Source organism: Schistocerca gregaria, chromosome 2 (genome assembly GCF_023897955.1).
Source record: "Schistocerca gregaria isolate iqSchGreg1 chromosome 2, iqSchGreg1.2, whole genome shotgun sequence".
NCBI classification, from domain to species: domain Eukaryota; kingdom Metazoa; phylum Arthropoda; class Insecta; order Orthoptera; family Acrididae; genus Schistocerca; species Schistocerca gregaria.
The window spans coordinates 441,690,804-441,709,786 of NC_064921.1; the positions used below are offsets into that span (position 1 = coordinate 441,690,804).

Sequence of the window (18,983 nt, forward strand, 5' to 3'; positions counted from 1 at the left end):
GTGAGAGCAGAGGCTCCTGCTGTTGGCGATGGAGCCTGGCCCTATCAGATCGCTTCCGTATATGGCGGCCGGACGGAAAGCAAACTGTCGAAGGGCGACAGTTGTGCTACAGTTGGGGGTATTATAGGCTCGATACGTTAAAATGACTGCGAGAAATAAGCACTTAAATATGAATAAGAACGCAGACTTCCCAAACACCAGCATGGTGCCAAACTTCGATGCGTTTATAGATCTTGAGATGATGTCTGATTCGAAAGGCGTACGCTATCGAATGTTGTGTCCTTCCATCTGGTAGGCGGTTTAGTTTCGCAGTTCTCACAGATGCTATCTGCTACCTACACGTTCCATTGTTACTACTGAGTGGCGTTTCGCATGTAGAAGGCGTGTTACGAAATGGGTGCGTTGCGCAAAATTCTTCGACGCGGATGGGATTCGAACCCACGCGTGCACAGCACATTGGATTAGCAGTCCAACGCCTTAACCACTCGGCCACCTCGTCGGATGAAGCGGTAACTGCGTCCGTCACTAGAGCTTGCGGAAGGAAGTCGTTTGTCGATTCGAAAACGCATCGTAGTGTGGCTGGTGTTAACGCCGTAGTGCCCTTCTGCAGTGCAGCTGACCAAGCTCCCACTCGTGAATCATTTAATGATGGCATCCGTTGACGTCGGTATCCGATCGGGGGAAAGTAGTCGGCCCACTTACTTACTGCAAAATAAGCACCGAATCGTCGTGTAGTGTTGTCTAATGCAAATGAGAAATGTCCTGTGCATTCAGTATAACAATTACTGCAACGACGCTATTATCTTGATTCGCAACATTTATTTGCCACCTTCGTTGACGTTTCTTTTAAATTTCTTAAGAAGAGCAAAACACGTTCTTCATAGCCGAATTGTGAGAGCAGAGGCTCCTGCTGTTGGCGATGGAGCCTGGCCGTATCAGATCGCTTCCGTATATGGCGGCCGGACGGAAAGCAAACTGTCGAAGGGCGACAGTTGTGCTACAGTTGGGGGTATTATAGGCTCGATACGTTAAAATGACTGCGAGAAATAAGCACTTAAATATGAATAAGAACGCAGACTTCCCAAACACCAGCATGGTGCCAAACTTCGATGCGTTTATAGATCTTGAGATGATGTCTGATTCGAAAGGCGTACGCTATCGAATGTTGTGTCCTTCCATCTGGTAGGCGGTTTAGTTTCGCAGTTCTCACAGATGCTATCTGCTACCTACACGTTCCATTGTTACTACTGAGTGGCGTTTCGCATGTAGAAGGCGTGTTACGAAATGATTGCGTTGCGCAAAATTCTTCGACGAGGATGGGATTCGAACCCACGCGTGCAGAGCACATTGGATTAGCAGTCCAACGCCTTAACCACTCGGCCACCTCGTCGGATGCAGCGGAAACTGCGTCCGTCACTAGTGCTTGCGGAAGGAAGTCGTTTGTCGATTCGAAAACGCATCGTAGTGTGGCTGGTGTTAACGCCGTAGTGCCCTGCTGCAGTGCAGCTGACCAAGCTCCCACTCGTGAATCATTTAATGATGGCATCCGTTGACGTCGGTATCCGATCGGGGGAAAGTAGTCGGCCCGCTTACTTACTGCAAAATAAGCACCGAATCGTCGTGTAGTGTTGCCTAATGCAAATGAGAAATGTCCTGTGCATTCAGTATAACAATTACTGCAACGACGCTATTATCTTGATTCGCAACATTTATTTGCCACCTTCGTTGACGTTTCTTTTAAATTTCTTAAGAAGAGCAAAACACGTTCTTCATAGCCGAATTGTGAGAGCAGAGGCTCCTGCTGTTGGCGATGGAGCCTGGCCGTATCAGATCGCTTCCGTATATGGCGGCCGGACGGAAAGCAAACTGTCGAAGGGCGACCGTTGTGAGAGCAGAGGCTCCTGCTGTTGGCGATGGAGCCTGGCCCTATCAGATCGCTTCCGTATATGGCGGCCGGACGGAAAGCAAACTGTCGAAGGGCGACAGTTGTGCTACAGTTGGGGGTATTATAGTCTCGATACGTTAAAATGACTGCGAGAAATAAGCACTTAAATATGAATAAGAACGCAGACTTCCCAAACACCAGCATGGTGCCAAACTTCGATGCGTTTATAGATCTTGAGATGATGTCTGATTCGAAAGGCGTACGCTATCGAATGTTGTGTCCTTCCATCTGGTAGGCGGTTTAGTTTCGCAGTTCTCACAGATGCTATCTGCTACCTACACGTTCCATTGTTACTACTGAGTGGCGTTTCGCATGTAGAAGGCGTGTTACGAAATCGGTGCGTTGCGTAAAATTCTTCGACGAGGATGGGATTCGAACCCACGCGTGCAGAGCACATTGGACTAGCAGTCCAACCCCTTAACCACTCGGCCACCTCGTCGGATGCAGCGGAAACTGCGTCCGTCACTAGTGCTTGCGGAAGGAAGTCGTTTGTCGATTCGAAAACGCATCGTAGTGTGGCTGGTGTTAACGCCGTAGTGCCCTGCTGCAGTGCAGCTGACCAAGCTCCCACTCGTGAATCATTTAATGATGGCATCCGTTCACGTCGGTATCCGATCGGGGGAAAGTAGTCGGCCCACTTACTTACTGCAAAATAAGCACCGAATCGTCGTGTAGTGTTGTCTAATGCAAATGAGAAATGTCCTGTGCATTCAGTATAACAATTACTGCAACGACGCTATTATCTTGATTCGCAACATTTATTTGTCACCTTCGTTGACGTTTCTTTTAAATTTCTTAAGAAGAGCAAAACACGTTCTTCATAGCCGAATTGTGAGAGCAGAGGCTCCTGCTGTTGGCGATGGAGCCTGGCCGTATCAGATCGCTTCCGTATATGGCGGCCGGACGGAAAGCAAACTGTCGAAGGGCGACAGTTGTGCTACAGTTGGGGGTATTATAGGCTCGATACGTTAAAATGACTGCGAGAAATAAGCACTTAAATATGAATAAGAACGCAGACTTCCCAAACACCAGCATGGTGCCAAACTTCGATGCGTTTATAGATCTTGAGATGATGTCTGATTCGAAAGGCGTACGCTATCGAATGTTGTGTCCTTCCATCTGGTAGGCGGTTTAGTTTCGCAGTTCTCACAGATGCTATCTGCTACCTACACGTTCCATTGTTACTACTGAGTGGCGTTTCGCATGTAGAAGGCGTGTTACGAAATGATTGCGTTGCGCAAAATTCTTCGACGAGGATGGGATTCGAACCCACGCGTGCAGAGCACATTGGATTAGCAGTCCAACGCCTTAACCACTCGGCCACCTCGTCGGATGCAGCGGAAACTGCGTCCGTCACTAGTGCTTGCGGAAGGAAGTCGTTTGTCGATTCGAAAACGCATCGTAGTGTGGCTGGTGTTAACGCCGTAGTGCCCTGCTGCAGTGCAGCTGACCAAGCTCCCACTCGTGAATCATTTAATGATGGCATCCGTTGACGTCGGTATCCGATCGGGGGAAAGTAGTCGGCCCGCTTACTTACTGCAAAATAAGCACCGAATCGTCGTGTAGTGTTGTCTAATGCAAATGAGAAATGTCCTGTGCATTCAGTATAACAATTACTGCAACGACGCTATTATCTTGATTCGCAACATTTATTTGCCACCTTCGTTGACGTTTCTTTTAAATTTCTTAAGAAGAGCAAAACACGTTCTTCATAGCCGAATTGTGAGAGCAGAGGCTCCTGCTGTTGGCGATGGAGCCTGGCCGTATCAGATCGCTTCCGTATATGGCGGCCGGACGGAAAGCAAACTGTCGAAGGGCGACCGTTGTGAGAGCAGAGGCTCCTGCTGTTGGCGATGGAGCCTGGCCGTATCAGCTCGCTTCCGTATATGGCGGCCGGACGGAAAGCAAACTGTCGAAGGGCGACAGTTGTGCTACAGTTGGGGGTATTATAGGCTCGATACGTTAAAATGACTGCGAGAAATAAGCACTTAAATATGAATAAGAACGCAGACTTCCCAAACACCAGCATGGTGCCAAACTTCGATGCGTTTATAGATCTTGAGATGATGTCTGATTCGAAAGGCGTACGCTATCGAATGTTGTGTCCTTCCATCTGGTAGGCGGTTTAGTTTCGCAGTTCTCACAGATGCTATCTGCTACCTACACGTTCCATTGTTACTACTGAGTGGCGTTTCGCATGTAGAAGGCGTGTTACGAAATCGGTGCGTTGCGTAAAATTCTTCGACGAGGATGGGATTCGAACCCACGCGTGCAGAGCACATTGGACTAGCAGTCCAACCCCTTAACCACTCGGCCACCTCGTCGGATGCAGCGGAAACTGCGTCCGTCACTAGTGCTTGCGGAAGGAAGTCGTTTGTCGATTCGAAAACGCATCGTAGTGTGGCTGGTGTTAACGCCGTAGTGCCCTGCTGCAGTGCAGCTGACCAAGCTCCCACTCGTGAATCATTTAATGATGGCATCCGTTCACGTCGGTATCCGATCGGGGGAAAGTAGTCGGCCCACTTACTTACTGCAAAATAAGCACCGAATCGTCGTGTAGTGTTGTCTAATGCAAATGAGAAATGTCCTGTGCATTCAGTATAACAATTACTGCAACGACGCTATTATCTTGATTCGCAACATTTATTTGTCACCTTCGTTGACGTTTCTTTTAAATTTCTTAAGAAGAGCAAAACACGTTCTTCATAGCCGAATTGTGAGAGCAGAGGCTCCTGCTGTTGGCGATGGAGCCTGGCCGTATCAGATCGCTTCCGTATATGGCGGCCGGACGGAAAGCAAACTGTCGAAGGGCGACAGTTGTGCTACAGTTGGGGGTATTATAGGCTCGATACGTTAAAATGACTGCGAGAAATAAGCACTTAAATATGAATAAGAACGCAGACTTCCCAAACACCAGCATGGTGCCAAACTTCGATGCGTTTATAGATCTTGAGATGATGTCTGATTCGAAAGGCGTACGCTATCGAATGTTGTGTCCTTCCATCTGGTAGGCGGTTTAGTTTCGCAGTTCTCACAGATGCTATCTGCTACCTACACGTTCCATTGTTACTACTGAGTGGCGTTTCGCATGTAGAAGGCGTGTTACGAAATGATTGCGTTGCGCAAAATTCTTCGACGAGGATGGGATTCGAACCCACGCGTGCAGAGCACATTGGATTAGCAGTCCAACGCCTTAACCACTCGGCCACCTCGTCGGATGCAGCGGAAACTGCGTCCGTCACTAGTGCTTGCGGAAGGAAGTCGTTTGTCGATTCGAAAACGCATCGTAGTGTGGCTGGTGTTAACGCCGTAGTGCCCTGCTGCAGTGCAGCTGACCAAGCTCCCACTCGTGAATCATTTAATGATGGCATCCGTTGACGTCGGTATCCGATCGGGGGAAAGTAGTCGGCCCGCTTACTTACTGCAAAATAAGCACCGAATCGTCGTGTAGTGTTGTCTAATGCAAATGAGAAATGTCCTGTGCATTCAGTATAACAATTACTGCAACGACGCTATTATCTTGATTCGCAACATTTATTTGCCACCTTCGTTGACGTTTCTTTTAAATTTCTTAAGAAGAGCAAAACACGTTCTTCATAGCCGAATTGTGAGAGCAGAGGCTCCTGCTGTTGGCGATGGAGCCTGGCCGTATCAGATCGCTTCCGTATATGGCGGCCGGACGGAAAGCAAACTGTCGAAGGGCGACCGTTGTGAGAGCAGAGGCTCCTGCTGTTGGCGATGGAGCCTGGCCGTATCAGCTCGCTTCCGTATATGGCGGCCGGACGGAAAGCAAACTGTCGAAGGGCGACAGTTGTGCTACAGTTGGGGGTATTATAGGCTCGATACGTTAAAATGACTGCGAGAAATAAGCACTTAAATATGAATAAGAACGCAGACTTCCCAAACACCAGCATGGTGCCAAACTTCGATGCGTTTATAGATCTTGAGATGATGTCTGATTCGAAAGGCGTACGCTATCGAATGTTGTGTCCTTCCATCTGGTAGGCGGTTTAGTTTCGCAGTTCTCACAGATGCTATCTGCTACCTACACGTTCCATTGTTACTACTGAGTGGCGTTTCGCATGTAGAAGGCGTGTTACGAAATGGGTGCGTTGCGTAAAATTCTTCGACGAGGATGGGATTCGAACCCACGCGTGCAGAGCACATTGGATTAGCAGTCCAACGCCTTAACCACTCGGCCACCTCGTCGGATGCAGCGGAAACTGCGTCCGTCACTAGTGCTTGCGGAAGGAAGTCGTTTGTCGATTCGAAAACGCATCGTAGTGTGGCTGGTGTTAACGCCGTAGTGCCCTTCTGCAGTGCAGCTGACCAAGCTCCCACTCGTGAATCATTTAATGATGGCATCCGTTGCGTCGGTATCCGATCGGGGGAAAGTAGTCGGCCCACTTACTTACTGCAAAATAAGCACCGAATCGTCGTGTAGTGTTGTCTAATGCAAATGAGAAATGTCCTGTGCATTCAGTATAACAATTACTGCAACGACGCTATTATCTTGATTCGCAACATTTATTTGCCACCTTCGTTGACGTTTCTTTTAAATTTCTTAAGAAGAGCAAAACACGTTCTTCATAGCCGAATTGTGAGAGCAGAGGCTCCTGCTGTTGGCGATGGAGCCTGGCCGTATCAGATCGCTTCCGTATATGGCGGCCGGACGGAAAGCAAACTGTCGAAGGGCGACAGTTGTGAGAGCAGAGGCTCCTGCTGTTGGCGATGGAGCCTGGCCCTATCAGATCGCTTCCGTATATGGCGGCCGGACGGAAAGCAAACTGTCGAAGGGCGACAGTTGTGCTACAGTTGGGGGTATTATAGGCTCGATACGTTAAAATGACTGCGAGAAATAAGCACTTAAATATGAATAAGAACGCAGACTTCCCAAACACCAGCATGGTGCCAAACTTCGATGCGTTTATAGATCTTGAGATGATGTCTGATTCGAAAGGCGTACGCTATCGAATGTTGTGTCCTTCCATCTGGTAGGCGGTTTAGTTTCGCAGTTCTCACAGATGCTATCTGCTACCTACACGTTCCATTGTTACTACTGAGTGGCGTTTCGCATGTAGAAGGCGTGTTACGAAATGGGTGCGTTGCGTAAAATTCTTCGACGAGGATGGGATTCGAACCTACGCGTGCAGAGCACATTGGACTAACAGTCCAACCCCTTAACCACTCGGCCACCTCGTCGGATGCAGCGGAAACTGCGTCCGTCACTAGTGCTTGCGGAAGGAAGTCGTTTGTCGATTCGAAAACGCATCGTAGTGTGGCTGGTGTTAACGCCGTAGTGCCCTGCTGCAGTGCAGCTGACCAAGCTCCCACTCGTTAATCATTTAATGATGGCATCCGTTCACGTCGGTATCCGATCGGGGGAAAGTAGTCGGCCCACTTACTTACTGCAAAATAAGCACCGAATCGTCGTGTAGAGCTGTCTAATGCAAATGACAAATGTCCTGTGCATTCAGTATAACAATTACTGCAACGACGCTATTATCTTGATTCGCAACATTTATTTGTCACCTTCGTTGACGTTTCTTTTAAATTTCTTAAGAAGAGCAAAACACGTTCTTCATAGCCGAATTGTGAGAGCAGAGGCTCCTGCTGTTGGCGATGGAGCCTGGCCGTATCAGATCGCTTCCGTATATGGCGGCCGGACGGAAAGCAAACTGTCGAAGGGCGACAGTTGTGCTACAGTTGGGGGTATTATAGGCTCGATACGTTAAAATGACTGCGAGAAATAAGCACTTAAATATGAATAAGAACGCAGACTTCCCAAACACCAGCATGGTGCCAAACTTCGATGCGTTTATAGATCTTGAGATGATGTCTGATTCGAAAGGCGTACGCTATCGAATGTTGTGTCCTTCCATCTGGTAGGCGGTTTAGTTTCGCAGTTCTCACAGATGCTATCTGCTACCTACACGTTCCATTGTTACTACTGAGTGGCGTTTCGCGTGTATAAGGCGTGTTACGAAATGATTGCGTTGCGCAAAATTCTTCGACGAGGATGGGATTCGAACCCACGCGTGCAGAGCACATTGGATTAGCAGTCCAACGCCTTAACCACTCGGCCACCTCGTCGGATGCAGCGGAAACTGCGTCCGTCACTAGTGCTTGCGGAAGGAAGTCGTTTGTCGATTCGAAAACGCATCGTAGTGTGGCTGGTGTTAACGCCGTAGTGCCCTGCTGCAGTGCAGCTGACCAAGCTCCCACTCGTGAATCATTTAATGATGGCATCCGTTCACGTCGGTATCCGATCGGGGGAAAGTAGTCGGCCCACTTACTTACTGCAAAATAAGCACCGAATCGTCGTGTAGTGTTGTCTAATGCAAATGAGAAATGTCCTGTGCATTCAGTATAACAATTACTGCAACGACGCTATTATCTTGATTCGCAACATTTATTTGTCACCTTCGTTGACGTTTCTTTTAAATTTCTTGAGAAGAGCAAAACACGTTCTTCATAGCCTAATTGTGAGAGCAGAGGCTCCTGCTGTTGGCGATGGAGCCTGGCCGTATGAGATCGCTTCCGTATATGGCGGCCGGACGGAAAGCAAACTGTCGAAGGACGACAGTTGTGAGAGCAGAGGCTCCTGCTGTTGGCGATGGAGCCTGGCCCTATCAGATCGCATCCGTATATGGCGGCCGGACGGAAAGCAAACTGTCGAAGGGCGACAGTTGTGCTACAGTTGGGGGTATTATAGGCTCGATACGTTAAAATGACTGCGAGAAATAAGCACTTAAATATGAATAAGAACGCAGACTTCCCAAACACCAGCATGGTGCCAAACTTCGATGCGTTTATAGATCTTGAGATGATGTCTGATTCGAAAGGCGTACGCTATCGAATGTTGTGTCCTTCCATCTGGTAGGCGGTTTAGTTTCGCAGTTCTCACAGATGCAATCTGCTACCTACACGTTCAATTGTTACTAATGAGTGGCGTTTCGCATGTAGAAGGCGTGTTACGAAATGAGTGCGTTGCGTAAAATTCTTCGACGAGGATGGGATTCGAACCCACGCGTGCAGAGCACATTGGATTAGCAGTCCAACGCCTTAACCACTCGGCCACCTCGTCGGATGCAGCGGAAACTGCGTCCGTCACTAGTGCTTGCGGAAGGAAGTCGTTTGTCGTTTCGAAAACGCATCGTAGTGTGGCTGGTGTTAACGCCATAGTGCCGTGCTGCAGTGCAGCTGACCAAGCTCCCACTCGTGAATCATTTAATAATGATGGCATCCGTTCACGTCGGTATCCGATCGGGGGAAAGTAGTCGGCCCACTTACTTACTGCAAAATAAGCACCGAATCGTCGTGTAGTGTTGTCTAATGCAAATGAGAAATGTCCTGTGCATTCAGTATAACAATTACTGCAACGACGCTATTATCTTGATTCGCAACATTTATTTGTCACCTTCGTTGACGTTTCTTTTAAATTTCTTAAGAAGAGCAAAACACGTTCTTCATAGCCGAATTGTGAGAGCAGAGGCTCCTGCTGTTGGCGATGGAGCCTGGCCGTATCAGATCGCTTCCGTATATGGCGGCCGGACGGAAAGCAAACTGTCGAAGGGCGACAGTTGTGAGAGCAGAGGCTCCTGCTGTTGGCGATGGAGCCTGGCCCTATCAGATCACTTCCGTATATGGCGGCCGGACGGAAAGCAAACTGTCGAGGGCGACAGTTGTGCTACAGTTGGTGGTATTATAGGCTCGATACGTTAAAATGACTGCGAGAAATAAGCACTTAAATATGAATAAGAACGCAGACTTCCCAAACACCAGCATGGTGCCAAACTTCGATGCGTTTATAGATCTTGAGATGATGTCTGATTCGAAAGGCGTACGCTATCGAATGTTGTGTCCTTCCATCTGGTAGGCGGTTTAGTTTCGCAGTTCTCACAGATGCTATCTGCTACCTACACGTTCCATTGTTACTACTGAGTGGCGTTTCGCATGTAGAAGGCGTGTTACGAAATCGGTGCGTTGCGTAAAATTCTTCGACGAGGATGGGATTCGAACCCACGCGTGCAGAGCACATTGGATTAGCAGTCCAACGCCTTAACCACTCGGCCACCTCGTCGGATGCAGCGGAAACTGCGTCCGTCACTAGTGCTTGCGGAAGGAAGTCGTTTGTCGATTCGAAAACGCATCGTAGTGTGGCTGGTGTTAACGGCGTAGTGCCCTGCTGCAGTGCAGCTGACCAAGCTCCCACTCGTGAATCATTTAATGATGGCATCCGTTGACATCGGTATCCGATCGGGGGAAAGTAGTCGGCCCACTTACTTACTGCAAAATAAGCACCGAATCGTCGTGTAGTGTTGTCTAATGCAAATGAGAAATGTCCTGTGCATTCAGTATAACAATTACTGCAACGACGCTATTATCTTGATTCGCAACATTTATTTGTCACCTTCGTTGACGTTTCTTTTAAATTTCTTAAGAAGAGCAAAACACGTTCTTCATAGCCGAATTGTGAGAGCAGAGGCTCCTGCTGTTGGCGATGGAGCCTGGCCGTATCAGATCGCTTCCGTATATAGCGGCCGGACGGAAAGCAAACTGTCGAAGGGCGACAGTTATGAGAGCAGAGGCTCCTGCTGTTGGCGATGGAGCCTGGCCCTATCAGATCACTTCCGTATATGGCGGTCGGACGGAAAGCAAACTGTCGAAGGGCGACAGTTCTGCTACAGTTGGGGGTATTATGGGCTTGATACGTTAAAAAGACTGCGAGAAATAAGCACTTAAATATGAATAAGAACGCAGACTTCCCAAACACCAGCATGGTGCCAAACTTCGATGCGTTTATAGATCTTGAGATGATGTCTGATTCGAAAGGCGTACACTATCGAATGTTGTGTCCTTCCATCTGGTAGGCGGTTTAGTTTCGCAGTTCTCACAGATGCTATCTGCTACCTACACGTTCCATTGTTACTACTGAGTGGCGTTTCGCATGTAGAAGGCGTGTTACGAAATGGGTGCGTTGCGTAAAATACTTCGACGAGGATGGGATTCGAACCCACGCGTGCAGAGCACATTGGATTAGCAGTCCAACGCGTTAACCACTCGGCCACCTCGTCGGATGCAGCGGAAACTGCGTCCGTCACTAGTGCATGCGGAAGGAAGTCGTTTGTTGATTCGAAAACGCATCGTAGTGTGGCTGGTGTTAACGCCGTAGTGCCGTGCTGCAGTGCAGCTGACCAAGCTCCCACTCGTGAATCATTTAATGATGGCATCCGTTCACGTCGGTATCCGATCGGGGGAAACTAGTCGGCCCACTTACTTACTGCAAAATAAGTACCGAATCGTCGTGTAGTGTTGTCTAATGCAAATGAGAAATGTCCTGTGCATTCAGTATAACAATTACTGCAACGACGCTATTATCTTGATTCGCAACATTTATTTGTCACCTTCGTTGACGTTTCTTTTAAATTTCTTAAGAAGAGCAAAACACGTTCTTCATAGCCGAATTGTGAGAGCAGAGGCTCCTGCTGTTGGCGATGGAGCCTGGCCGTATCAGATCGCTTCCGTATATGGCGGCCGGACGGAAAGCAAACTGTCGAAGGGCGACAGTTGTGCTACAGTTGGGGGTATTATAGGCTCGATACGTTAAAATGACTGCGAGAAATAAGCACTTAAATATGAATAAGAACGCAGACTTCCCAAACACCAGCATGGTGCCAAACTTCGATGCGTTTATAGATCTTGAGATGATGTCTGATTCGAAAGGCGTACGCTATCGAATGTTGTGTCCTTCCATCTGGTAGGCGGTTTAGTTTCGCAGTTCTCACAGATGCTATCTGCTACCCACACGTTCAATTGTTACTACTGAGTGGCGTTTCGCATGTAGAAGGCGTGTTACGAAATGGGTGCGTTGCGTGAAATTCTTCGACGAGGATGGGATTCGAACCCACGCGTGCAGAGCACATTGGATTAGCAGTCCAACGCGTTAACCACTCGGCCACCTCGTCGGATGCAGCGGAAACTGCGTCCGTCACTAGTACATGCGGAAGGAAGTCGTTTGTTGATTCGAAAACGCATCGTAGTGTGGCTGGTGTTAACGCCGTAGTGCCGTGCTGCAGTGCAGCTGACCAAGCTCCCACTCGTGAATCATTTAATGATGGCATCCGTTCACGTCGGTATCCGATCGGGGGAAACTAGTCGGCCCACTTACTTACTGCAAAATAAGTACCGAATCGTCGTGTAGTGTTGTCTAATGCAAATGAGAAATGTCCTGTGCATTCAGTATAACAATTACTGCAACGACGCTATTATCTTGATTCGCAACATTTATTTGTCACCTTCGTTGACGTTTCTTTTAAATTTCTTAAGAAGAGCAAAACACGTTCTTCATAGCCGAATTGTGAGAGCAGAGGCTCCTGCTGTTGGCGATGGAGCCTGGCCATATCAGACCGCTTCCGTGTATGGCGGCCGGACGGAAAGCAAACTGTCGAAGGGCGACAGTTATGAGAGCAGAGGCTCCTGCTGTTGGCGATGGAGCCTGGCCCTATCAGATCACTTCCGTATATGGCGGCCGGACGGAAAGCAAACTGTCGAAGGGCGACAGTTGTGCTACAGTTGGGGGTATTATGGGCTCGATACGTTAAAATGACTGCGAGAAATAAGCACTTAAATATGAATAAGAACGCAGACTTCCCAAACACCAGCATTGTGCCAAACTTCGATGCGTTTATAGATCTTGAGATGATGTCTGATTCGAAAGGCGTACACTATCGAATGTTGTGTCCTTCCATCTGGTAGGCGGTTTAGTTTCGCAGTTCTCACAGATGCTATCAGCTACCTACACGTTCCATTGTTACTACTGAGTGGCGTTTCGCATGTAGAAGGCGTGTTACGAAATGGGTGCGTTGCGTAAAATTCTTCGACGAGGATGGGATTCGAACCCACGCATGCAGAGCACATTGGATTAGCAGTCCAACGCCTTAACCACTCGGCCATCTCGTCGGATGCAGCGGAAACTGCGTCTGTCACTAGTGCTTGCGGAAGGAAGTCGTTTGTCGATTCGAACACGCATCGTAGTGTGGCTGGTGTTAACGCCGTAGTGCCGTGCTGCAGTGCAGCTGACCAAGCTCCCACTCGTGAATCATTTAATAATGATGGCATCCGTTCACGTCGGTATCCGATCGGGGGAAAGTAGTCGGCCCACTTACTTACTGCAAAATAAGCACCGAATCGTCGTGTAGTGTTGTCTAATGCAAATGAGAAATGTCCTGTGCATTCAGTATAACAATTACTGCAACGACGCTATTATCTTGATTCGCAACATTTATTTGTCACCTTCGTTGACGTTTCTTTTAAATTTCTTAAGAAGAGCAAAACACGTTCTTCATAGCCGAATTGTGAGAGCAGAGGCTCCTGCTGTTGGCGATGGAGCCTGGCCGTATCAGACCGCTTCCGTGTATGGCGGCCGGACGGAAAGCAAACTGTCGAAGGGCGACAGTTATGAGAGCAGAGGCTCCTGCTGTTGGCGATGGAGCCTGGCCCTATCAGATCACTTCCGTATATGGCGGCCGGACGGAAAGCAAACTGTCGAAGGGCGACAGTTGTGCTACAGTTGGGGGTATTATGGGCTCGATACGTTAAAATGACTGCGAGAAATAAGCACTTAAATATGAATAAGAACGCAGACTTCCCAAACACCAGCATTGTGCCAAACTTCGATGCGTTTATAGATCTTGAGATGATGTCTGATTCGAAAGGCGTACACTATCGAATGTTGTGTCCTTCCATCTGGTAGGCGGTTTAGTTTCCCAGTTCTCACAGATGCTATCTGCTACCTACACGTTCCATTGTTACTACTGAGTGGCGTTTCGCATGTAGAAGGCGTGTTACGAAATGGGTGCGTTGCGTAAAATTCTTCGACGAGGATGGGATTCGAACCCACGCATGCAGAGCACATTGGATTAGCAGTCCAACGCCTTAACCACTCGGCCACCTCGTCGGATGCAGCGGAAACTGCGTCTGTCACTAGTGCTTGCGGAAGGAAGTCGTTTGTCGATTCGAACACGCATCGTAGTGTGGCTGGTGTTAACGCCGTAGTGCCGTGCTGCAGTGCAGCTGACCAAGCTCCCACTCGTGAATCATTTAATAATGATGGCATCCGTTCACGTCGGTATCCGATCGGGGGAAAGTAGTCGGCCCACTTACTTACTGCAAAATAAGCACCGAATCGTCGTGTAGTGTTGTCTAATGCAAATGAGAAATGTCCTGTGCATTCAGTATAACAATTACTGCAACGACGCTATTATCTTGATTCGCAACATTTATTTGTCACCTTCGTTGACGTTTCTTTTAAATTTCTTAAGAAGAACAAAACACGTTCTTCATAGCCGAATTGTGAGAGCAGAGGCTCCTGCTGTTGGCGATGGAGCCTGGCCGTATCAGATCGCTTCCGTATATGGCGGCCGGACGGAAAGCAAACTGTCGAAGGGCGACAGTTGTGAGAGCAGAGGCTCCTGCTGTTGGCGATGGAGCCTGGCCCTATCAGATCACTTCCGTATATGGCGGCCGGACGGAAAGCAAACTGTCGAAGGGCGACAGTTGTGCTACAGTTGGGGGTATTATAGGCTCGATACGTTAAAATGACTGCGAGAAATAAGCACTTAAATATGAATAAGAACGCAGACTTCCCAAACACCAGCATGGTGCCAAACTTCGATGCGTTTATAGATCTTGAGATGATGTCTGATTCGAAAGGCGTACGCTATCGAATGTTGTGTCCTTACATCTGGTAGGCGGTTTAGTTTCGCAGTTCTCACAGATGCTATCTGCTACCTACACGTTCAATTGTTACTACTGAGTGGCGTTTCGCATGTAGAAGGCGTGTTACGAAATGGGTGCGTTGCGTAAAATTGTTCGACGAGTATGGGATTCGAACCCACGCGTGCAGAGCACATTGGATTAGCAGTCCAACGCCTTAACCACTCGGCCACCTCGTCGGATGCAGCGGAAACTGGGTCTGTCACTAGTGCTTGCGGAAGGAAGTCGTTTGTCGATTCGAAAACGCATCGTAGTGTGGCTGGTGTTAACGCCGTAGTGCCGTGCTGCAGTGCAGCTGACCAAGCTCCCACTCGTGAATCATTTAATGATGGCATCCGTTCACGTCGGTATCCGATCGGGGGAAAGTAGTCGGCCCACTTACTTACTGCAAAATAAGTACCGAATCGTCGTGTAGTGTTGTCTAATGCAAATGAGAAATGTCATGTGCATTCAGTATAACAATTACTGCAACGACGCTATTATCTTGATTCGCAACATTTATTTGTCACCTTCGTTGACGTTTCTTTTAAATTTCTTAAGAAGAGCAAAACACGTTCTTCATAGCCGAATTGTGAGAGCAGAGGCTCCTGCTGTTGGCGATGGAGCCTGGCCGTATCAGATCGCTTCCGTATATGGCGGCCGGACGGAAAGCAAACTGTCGAAGGGCGACAGTTGTGAGAGCAGAGGCTCCTGCTGTTGGCGATGGAGCCTGGCCCTATCAGATCACTTCCGTATATGGCGGCCGGACGGAAAGCAAACTGTCGAAGGGCGACAGTTGTGCTACAGTTGGGGGTATTATAGGCTCGATACGTTAAAATGACTGCGAGAAATAAGCACTTAAATATGAATAAGAACGCAGACTTCCCAAACACCAGCATGGTGCCAAACTTCGATGCGTTTATAGATCTTGAGATGATGTCTGATTCGAAAGGCGTACGCTATCGAATGTTGTGTCCTTCCATCTAGTAGGCGGTTTAGTTTCGCAGTTCTCACAGATGCTATCTGCTACCTACACGTTCAATTGTTACTACTGAGTGGCGTTTCGCATGTAGAAGGCGTGTTACGAAATGGGTGCGTTGCGTAAAATTGTTCGACGAGTATGGGATTCGAACCCACGCGTGCAGAGCACATTGGATTAGCAGTCCAACGCCTTAACCACTCGGCCACCTCGTCGGATGCAGCGGAAACTGGGTCTGTCACTAGTGCTTGCGGAAGGAAGTCGTTTGTCGATTCGAAAACGCATCGTCGTGTGGCTGGTGTTAACGCCGTAGTGCCGTGCTGCAGTGCAGCTGACCAAGCTCCCACTCGTGAATCATTTAATGATGGCATCCGTTCACGTCGGTATCCGATCGGGGGAAAGTAGTCGGCCCACTTACTTACTGCAAAATAAGTACCGAATCGTCGTGTAGTGTTGTCTAATGCAAATGAGAAATGTCCTGTGCATTCAGTATAACAATTACTGCAACGACGCTATTATCTTGATTCGCAACATTTATTTGTCACCTTCGTTGACGTTTCTTTTAAATTTCTTAAGAAGAGCAAAACACGTTCTTCATAGCCGAATTGTGAGAGCAGAGGCTCCTGCTGTTGGCGATGGAGCCTGGCCGTATCAGATCGCTTCCGTATATGGCGGCCGGACGGAAAGCAAACTGTCGAAGGGCGACAGTTGTGAGAGCAGAGGCTCCTGCTGTTGGCGATGGAGCCTGGCCCTATCAGATCACTTCCGTATATGGCGGCCGGACGGAAAGCAAACTGTCGAAGGGCGACAGTTGTGCTACAGTTGGGGGTATTATAGGCTCGATACGTTAAAATGACTGCGAGAAATAAGCACTTAAATATGAATAAGAACGCAGACTTCCCAAACACCAGCATGGTGCCAAACTTCGATGCGTTTATAGATCTTGAGATGATGTCTGATTCGAAAGGCGTACGCTATCGAATGTTGTGTCCTTCCATCTAGTAGGCGGTTTAGTTTCGCAGTTCTCACAGATGCTATCTGCTACCTACACGTTCCATTGTTACTACTGAGTGGCGTTTCGCATGTAGAAGGCGTGTTACGAAATGGGTGCGTTGCGTAAAATTCATCGACGAGGATGGGATTCGAACCCACGCGTGCAGAGCACATTGGATTAGCAGTCCAACGCCTTAACCACTCGGCCACCTCGTCGGATGCAGCGGAAACTGCGTCCGTCACTAGTGCTTGCGGAAGGAAGTCGTTTGTCGATTCGAAAACGCATCGTAGTGTGGCTGGTGTTAACGCCGTAGTGCCGTGCTGCAGTGCAGCTGACCAAGCTCCTACTCGTGAATCATTTAATAATGATGGCATCCGTTCACGTCGGTATCCGATCGGGGGAAAGTAGTCGGCCCACTTACTTACTGCAAAATAAGCACCGAATCGTCGTGTAGTGTTGTCTAATGCAAATGAGAAATGTCCTGTGCATTCAGTATAACAATTACTGCAACGACGCTATTATCTTGATTCGCAACATTTATTTGTCACCTTCGTTGACGTTTCTTTTAAATTTCTTAAGAAGAGCAAAACACGTTCTTCATAGCCGAATTGTGAGAGCAGAGGCTCCTGATGTTGGCGATGGAGCCTGGCCGTATCAGATCGCTTCCGTATATGGCGGCCGGACGGAAAGCAAACTGTCGAAGGGCGACAGTTGTGAGAGCAGAGGCTCCTGCTGTAGGCGATTGAGCCTGGCCCTATCAGATCACTTCCGTATATGGCGGCCGGACGGAAAGCAAACTGTCGAAGGGCGACAGTTGTGCTACAGTTGGGGGTATTATAGGCTCGATACGTTAAAATGACTGCGAGAAATAAGCACTTAAATATGAATAAGAACGCAGACTTCCCAAACACCAGCATGGTGCCAAACTTCGATGCGTTTATAGATCTTGAGATGATGTCTGATTCGAAAGGCGTACGCTATCGAATGTTGTGTCCTTCCATCTGGTAGGCGGTTTAGTTTCGCAGTTCTCACAGATGCTATCTGCTACCTACACGTTCCATTGTTACTACTGAGTGGCGTTTCGCATGTAGAAGGCGTGTTACGAAATGGGTGCGTTGCGTAAAATCCATCGACGAGGATGGGATTCGAACCCACGCGTGCAGAGCACATTGGATTAGCAGTCCAACGCCTTAACCACTCGGCCACCTCGTCGGATGCAGCGGAAACTGCGTCCGTCACTAGTGCTTGCGGAAGGAAGTCGTTTGTCGATTCGAAAACGCATCGTAGTGTGGCTGGTGTTAACGCCGTAGTGCCGTGCTGCAGTGCAGCTGACCAAGCTCCCACTCGTGAATCATTTAATAATGATGGCATCCGTTCACGTCGGTATCCGATCGGGGGAAAGTAGTCGGCCCACTTACTTACTGCAAAATAAGCACCGAATCGTCGTGTAGTGTTGTCTAATGCAAATGAGAAATGTCCTGTGCATTCAGTATAACAATTACTGCAACGACGCTATTATCTTGATTCGCAACATTTATTTGTCACCTTCGTTGACGTTTCTTTTAAATTTCTTAAGAAGAGCAAAACACGTTCTTCATAGCCGAATTGTGAGAGCAGAGGCTCCTGCTGTTGGCGATGGAGCCTGGCTGTATCAGATCGCTTCCGTATATGGCGGCCGGACGGAAAGCAAACTGTCGAAGGGCGACAGTTGTGAGAGCAGAGGCTCCTGCTGTTGGCGATTGAGCCTGGCCCTATCAGATCACTTCCGTATATGGCGGCCGGACGGAAAGCAAACTGTCGAAGGGCGACAGTTGTGCTACAGTTGGGGGTATTATAGGCTCGATACGTTAAAATGACTGCGAGAAATAAGCACTTAAATATGAATAAGAACGCAGACTTCCCAAACACCAACATGGTGCCAAACTTCGATGCGTTTATAGATCTTGAGATGATGTCTGATTCGAAAGGCGTACGCTATCGAATGTTGTGTCCTTCCATCTGGTAGGCGGTTTAGTTTCGCAGTTCTCACAGATGCTATCTGCTACCTACACGTTCAATTGTTACTAATGAGTGGCGTTTCGCATGTAGAGGCGTGTTACGAAATGGGTGCGTTGCGTAAAATTCTTCGACGAGGATGGGATTCGAACCCACGCGTGCAGAGCACATTGGATTAGCAGTCCAACGCCTTAACCACTCGGCCACCTCGTCGGATGCAGCGGAAACTGCGTCCGTCACTAGTGCTTGCGGAAGGAAGTCGTTTGTCGATTCGAAAACGCATCGTAGTGTGGCTGGTGTTAACGCCGTAGTGC

At 48.5% G+C, this 18,983-nt stretch overlaps 20 non-coding genes across 20 annotated transcripts; all 20 read right to left on the reverse strand.

Annotated features, from left to right (window-relative positions):
• Nucleotides 1-417: 417 nt before the first annotated feature.
• Nucleotides 418-499, reverse strand: Trnas-gcu (transfer RNA serine (anticodon GCU)). The gene has a single exon. It is a non-coding gene; the product is annotated as a tRNA-Ser (tRNA).
• An 809-nt stretch (nucleotides 500-1,308) lies between these two features.
• Trnas-gcu (transfer RNA serine (anticodon GCU)) lies at nucleotides 1,309-1,390 on the reverse strand. Its single transcript has one exon. It is a non-coding gene; the product is annotated as a tRNA-Ser (tRNA).
• Nucleotides 1,391-2,302: 912 nt separating this feature from the next.
• Nucleotides 2,303-2,384, reverse strand: Trnas-gcu (transfer RNA serine (anticodon GCU)). The gene has a single exon. It is a non-coding gene; the product is annotated as a tRNA-Ser (tRNA).
• An 809-nt stretch (nucleotides 2,385-3,193) lies between these two features.
• On the reverse strand, nucleotides 3,194-3,275 carry Trnas-gcu (transfer RNA serine (anticodon GCU)). Its single transcript has one exon. It is a non-coding gene; the product is annotated as a tRNA-Ser (tRNA).
• Nucleotides 3,276-4,187: 912 nt separating this feature from the next.
• Nucleotides 4,188-4,269, reverse strand: Trnas-gcu (transfer RNA serine (anticodon GCU)). The gene has a single exon. It is a non-coding gene; the product is annotated as a tRNA-Ser (tRNA).
• An 809-nt stretch (nucleotides 4,270-5,078) lies between these two features.
• Trnas-gcu (transfer RNA serine (anticodon GCU)) lies at nucleotides 5,079-5,160 on the reverse strand. The gene has a single exon. It is a non-coding gene; the product is annotated as a tRNA-Ser (tRNA).
• Nucleotides 5,161-6,072: 912 nt separating this feature from the next.
• Nucleotides 6,073-6,154, reverse strand: Trnas-gcu (transfer RNA serine (anticodon GCU)). The gene has a single exon. It is a non-coding gene; the product is annotated as a tRNA-Ser (tRNA).
• Nucleotides 6,155-7,065: 911 nt separating this feature from the next.
• On the reverse strand, nucleotides 7,066-7,147 carry Trnan-guu (transfer RNA asparagine (anticodon GUU)). The gene has a single exon. It is a non-coding gene; the product is annotated as a tRNA-Asn (tRNA).
• An 809-nt stretch (nucleotides 7,148-7,956) lies between these two features.
• On the reverse strand, nucleotides 7,957-8,038 carry Trnas-gcu (transfer RNA serine (anticodon GCU)). Its single transcript has one exon. It is a non-coding gene; the product is annotated as a tRNA-Ser (tRNA).
• Nucleotides 8,039-8,950: 912 nt separating this feature from the next.
• On the reverse strand, nucleotides 8,951-9,032 carry Trnas-gcu (transfer RNA serine (anticodon GCU)). Its single transcript has one exon. It is a non-coding gene; the product is annotated as a tRNA-Ser (tRNA).
• A 914-nt stretch (nucleotides 9,033-9,946) lies between these two features.
• Trnas-gcu (transfer RNA serine (anticodon GCU)) lies at nucleotides 9,947-10,028 on the reverse strand. Its single transcript has one exon. It is a non-coding gene; the product is annotated as a tRNA-Ser (tRNA).
• A 912-nt stretch (nucleotides 10,029-10,940) lies between these two features.
• Trnas-gcu (transfer RNA serine (anticodon GCU)) lies at nucleotides 10,941-11,022 on the reverse strand. Its single transcript has one exon. It is a non-coding gene; the product is annotated as a tRNA-Ser (tRNA).
• Nucleotides 11,023-11,831: 809 nt separating this feature from the next.
• Nucleotides 11,832-11,913, reverse strand: Trnas-gcu (transfer RNA serine (anticodon GCU)). Its single transcript has one exon. It is a non-coding gene; the product is annotated as a tRNA-Ser (tRNA).
• A 912-nt stretch (nucleotides 11,914-12,825) lies between these two features.
• Nucleotides 12,826-12,907, reverse strand: Trnas-gcu (transfer RNA serine (anticodon GCU)). The gene has a single exon. It is a non-coding gene; the product is annotated as a tRNA-Ser (tRNA).
• A 915-nt stretch (nucleotides 12,908-13,822) lies between these two features.
• Nucleotides 13,823-13,904, reverse strand: Trnas-gcu (transfer RNA serine (anticodon GCU)). Its single transcript has one exon. It is a non-coding gene; the product is annotated as a tRNA-Ser (tRNA).
• Nucleotides 13,905-14,819: 915 nt separating this feature from the next.
• Trnas-gcu (transfer RNA serine (anticodon GCU)) lies at nucleotides 14,820-14,901 on the reverse strand. Its single transcript has one exon. It is a non-coding gene; the product is annotated as a tRNA-Ser (tRNA).
• A 912-nt stretch (nucleotides 14,902-15,813) lies between these two features.
• Trnas-gcu (transfer RNA serine (anticodon GCU)) lies at nucleotides 15,814-15,895 on the reverse strand. The gene has a single exon. It is a non-coding gene; the product is annotated as a tRNA-Ser (tRNA).
• A 912-nt stretch (nucleotides 15,896-16,807) lies between these two features.
• Trnas-gcu (transfer RNA serine (anticodon GCU)) lies at nucleotides 16,808-16,889 on the reverse strand. Its single transcript has one exon. It is a non-coding gene; the product is annotated as a tRNA-Ser (tRNA).
• A 915-nt stretch (nucleotides 16,890-17,804) lies between these two features.
• Trnas-gcu (transfer RNA serine (anticodon GCU)) lies at nucleotides 17,805-17,886 on the reverse strand. Its single transcript has one exon. It is a non-coding gene; the product is annotated as a tRNA-Ser (tRNA).
• Nucleotides 17,887-18,800: 914 nt separating this feature from the next.
• Trnas-gcu (transfer RNA serine (anticodon GCU)) lies at nucleotides 18,801-18,882 on the reverse strand. The gene has a single exon. It is a non-coding gene; the product is annotated as a tRNA-Ser (tRNA).
• Between the last annotated feature and the right edge of the window lie 101 nt (nucleotides 18,883-18,983).